We start from the raw sequence: 4534 nt of genomic DNA on the forward strand, positions 1-4534 counted from the left end.
TGGGTCTTGCTCTCTCGTCTTTTTTCCTCCGCCTTCCTCTTGTAATTGACCCTTTCTTTTCTGCTACGCCTATCCATCCGTCAGATTGACATCCAGCCGGGTGAGCGATAGCGGCTCCTGTTTACTAATAGATCTGCCGCCGCTAGTATAACAAAAAAAGCACATAAGGATCCAGAATATTAAAATATACTGATCACTGATCAGGATCATATAAAGCCCGGTATTCCCAGAAAGGATAGTCGTGATGTCCCTTCATGGCCGGCCTTTTCAGTATGGAGCCGAAGGCGAGGGTTTCCAGCAGGCCCCCTTCTCTGGCTTTTCCTTTAAGTGACAAGGGGGGTGAGGTAAGGAGTAGTATAAGAGTGGTTCGGTCATCGATAAGCCTCTCCTTATTCATTCTATAGGGCGGGGCTGCGGACCAACAATCCAGCAAAAGGGCTGAAAAGCTCCTTTATTAAACCTTCCCCTTTTAATAATAAGAAGGTAAGCATCAAAGCCCAGAAAACCCAACCTATACAAAGAGCTCTTTTCAGCCCCTACTCCTAACAAGTGAAAGTTGCTGGCACCCACCATATCTTGCTTCGGGGCCGATCTCTTGTATCGGAGCAAACAAATTCAATGATTTTCTATATTCTATTTATTTCTTTTTATTGTTGAGTTTTTTCCACCACAAACAGATTTGCCGCATGGATTGGATAGAGTCCCCTGATCTCGACATTCAAGCACGAATCCCTTGAGCGCTTCGGCGGCGGATAGCAGCATGGGCAAAGCACTCTGCTGCGGCGAGCAGCCGGTTCTTATTGCATTCACCAAGATAGTCTTGCTCGCTCCTGAACTCTGCGGCGAGTTCAGCCACCACCTCCGGGTCTGAGCTCTGCTCGAGCGTAGTCAGCCAGCTTCGTGACTTTGCTTAGCTTCCAGCGTTGCAAAGGGATAACCTTTCACTATCTAGGCGCCCTCGAAGGAGGGGTCCCACGGACTTCTTCCCCGAAGGTCAAGCCGTAGTTCCTGTCCCTGGGAGAAGTGGAAGGAGTTAGGAGGATGGAGCGCCCTTTGCCCTAAGAAATAGGCGGCTTCGCCTTCAAGCCGTCAATAAAATCGAGCTAATATGTGATCATGACAGTACACTGATGCATAGGTCTTCTTTACTTTACGGCCTTTTGATTATGATGCATCATGAACGTGCCAATATGTGATCGGGGTGAGCGGTGGTTAGATATAGGGGCGGCTTCGCCGGCTTGGATTGGAAGGAAGGGCTTCGCTTTCCGATCGCTTTTTGAGGCCGGTTTGGATGAGCGTGGGCAAGTTCGGGATTCACTATCGCTTTCCGCTTGGAGCGGCTCACCCCCTTGTCACTTAAAGGGCGAAGTCGCCGAAGCGAGTCTAAAGGCCAAAGAGTCATCTTTGAAGGCTACTATGCATCCTTATTCATAGTAGAGTGTAAGGTAGGTTTGGGTATAGCAGGACTTGAACCTGCGACCATTAGGTTAAAAGCCCAATGCTCTACCAACTGAGCTATACACCCCAAAAAAGATGTAGTAGTAAATAAGGATTGGTACGGAAAAGAGGCCGGCCCCCCTTCTTCTCATCATATTAAAGGAGCGCGGCTCTGTATGAGGCTCGTACTGCAGAGCAAGCGGAAGAAAACGTAAGGTCGCGCGTTAGCACTCCTGCAAGAAAACGGATGCGCTAAGGCGCAACTTCGCGCAGCTGCTACGCCCTTGCTTCTTGCCCCTTATTTCAAACTCAAGGAAAGCCTTGATCGATATGAGAAAGATGCGCTCAAGCGCCCAACCTAGTAAAGGGGCTTGGGCTCGAAAGCCGGCCTTACTCAACAAGCACCTTTCTTAGTAAGGTTGCTTGTTTCCACTCATTGAAGATTCTATCTACAAAAGAAGGTCAACGGGGGATACTCAAATAGCTCTCACTGACACCAGAGAAGGTGAGGTCGTCTTTCTTTCCAGCCGCCATACGGTTCGCCTTAAAGCCTTAAGGATCAGGGGAGGAGCAGTTATCTATGTAATTACGTTGTTGGCCGTTGTTCCGGTCGAGCACTCTCTTTTCTTTGTCCAATTCCGTCTTACCAAACAAGACTGACTTCTTACCAACCCGCGAAGGGTTGTGAGGCTGGACCAGGTACGAAGAATGAATCTATATCTGTGCACGGAAGTTGCTGGCCGGCGGCCGCTCAACTGTTCGAGCGCAATGCAGTGGTGTTGGTTCCGATTCGACAAAGGTAGAATGCCTGGTCGAAGGTCCAGTACAGTAGGTAGCAGGCGTGTTCGTTTTGGCTCCCGAGCGAGAACGATAAATAGGCGATGCACCATCCTTGCTGCTACGTACGTTTTCCTTGACTTGACAGATTCATTCAATTGAACCCACACTCAAAGGAGGACCACAAGCTCGGGGCTCGACGAAACGGAAAGTTTCAGCATGTTGAAACTTCTTGGGGTTAGCAGTGAAAGAAAGAGCCCGGCATTCATTTCTTCATGAATATTCATAGCTGAGTCTACTAAAAGAGGGACCAGCCTCGTCGTGGTGATTAGAGGACACCTCTGATCGTTCACCTCTAATGTGACACGTTCCCTCCCAGTTATATGATCAACGGGATCAGTCGGCTAGAGAGCGGGGCTATTCTTCTTCCGTGGAGACAAAGTCGTCCCTTCTACTGACCGAACCCTCAGTTCGGGGGCCTTCGTCAACATGTTACGAAGCTCCAGTCTTCGGTGGGTCACCATTACTTGACTTAGAAAGGCGAACATCTGGGCAAGGGAAAGCGCAGTGCGCCTGGTGCAAATGGCTTTCTTTTTTCATGATATACCAATCAGAATGGAGGGTCCTACCTACGTACATGATTGATAGAATCACTACGTAGGGGGGCGGTCAACTTGATGCGGGAGAGGCATGAGTGCAGTTCGATCTTGTGGTGTATTCGTTTGTAGTGAGTAGGGCCTCTTTCTCGTTGATCAGTTCGCCTCCGCTCTATTGAAAAGTAGGAATTCCTACGGCGGTTTTGTCAACGAACGCGTCTCGGGCCGGATTGACTAACCTAACCCACCCTTAAGGAGGCTTTTCCATAGTTGGGTGTCCGCTTTAGTGTGATTTACGAAGGCTAGGCTAGGTTTGGTAATATCCAAAACAAATGAAAAGAGGTCGGGGTCGATAGGTGGCAGTTGGCAAGGAACTTGATCCCCCCCAAAAAAAGGGGGAAGCCGCGGTCGAACTCTTATTCTGGAAATAAGTCGGGGCCCTTTTACCAAGTCTACCAGATAGAAGATGATAGAGGGCCAACTATCGTTGCCTTGCACAAGACGGTGCCCTTTCACTTCGAGTTCCTTCCTTCGTAGTCAAATCTGATGATACGCTTTGGCGATGTTACCTACCAAATAAAAGGCCTGCTAGGTGATCGAAATCGCTCAGGTCAGTGAGGACTCACTCACTCACCTACTCCTTATCTATTTAAGACTTTCTTCTATCTACTTAATTTAAAAGGCGACCCGCCGCGCCGGGCTATAAGATAAGATAGAGTTCTTGTACTACTTGATTGACTGGTAAGAAAGAGCTTCCGTAAGAACTGGAAGACTCTTGTATGTACGGTAACCCTCTCTTCCGCTACTGGTGGACTGTTGCACAGAAAGGGCGACAGAAGCAACCTTTCTTAGCGCGCTTTTCAAGCGCTTAGCTTCTGCTAGTGGCGGGGCGGCAAGGCCATGTTGTTCAGTTGGAAGCCTAAGCCAAGAAGGTACGAACGAAGTGACGGGCCCCTTTAGAAGATAGGGGGCGGCTTTCTTGTGGTAGTAATTGCGAACATCTCTCCTCTTCTCTTAGCGTGCACAGTTTGCTTACATGCCGCCTTAGGCACATCTCTCTTTCTTAGTTTCACGCTGGACTAATGATAATGAATGAAAGTCAGTCTTTTAGTAAACGTATATAAGCAGCTGTTTAGTGTATAAGCAATTCTTTAGTGGTCGCACCGAAAGTACGGTGGAGGTTGGTTGAAGATGATGTTACGCGGCGTTCAGAACCAGTCTTGAAGTGAATGAATTAGAAAGAAGTAAGGAAATGAGACGACTCTTTCTTGAACTATATCATAAACAGATCTTCCCCTCCACACCAATCACGAGTTTTTCTCTATTCCTCTCGTATATCGTCGTAACGCCCTTAATGCTAGGTTTTGAAAAAGACTTTTCATGTCATTCCCATTTAGGTCCGATTCGGATCCCTCCGTTGTTTCCTTTTCCTTCCGCACCTTTTCCTCGAAATGAGAAAGAAGATGGTACACTTGAATTGTATTATTTAAGTGCTTATTGCTTGCCAAAAATCCTACTTCTACAATTGGTAGGTCACCGGGTTATTCAAATAAGTCGTGTTTTCCGTGGTTTTCCCATGTTACAACTTCCGTACCAATTCGGTCGATCCGGAATGGATCGGTTAAACATTCCATTAGGGAGCCTGGTCTTGACTCTTCTGTGTGGTATTCATTCTCGTTCGGCTCTTGGAATCACATCCAGCAGTGGTTGGAACAGCTCGCAAA

General features: G+C 47.9%; 1 non-coding gene across 1 annotated transcript; it reads right to left on the bottom strand.

Annotated features, from left to right (window-relative positions):
- Positions 1–1452: 1452 nt before the first annotated feature.
- On the bottom strand, positions 1453–1525 carry TRNAK-UUU (transfer RNA lysine (anticodon UUU)). Its single transcript has one exon. It is a non-coding gene; the product is annotated as a tRNA-Lys (tRNA).
- Positions 1526–4534: the final 3009 nt, after the last annotated feature.

Source organism: Nicotiana tabacum, chromosome 3 (genome assembly GCF_000715075.1).
Source record: "Nicotiana tabacum cultivar K326 chromosome 3, ASM71507v2, whole genome shotgun sequence".
Lineage (NCBI taxonomy): Eukaryota > Viridiplantae > Streptophyta > Magnoliopsida > Solanales > Solanaceae > Nicotiana > Nicotiana tabacum.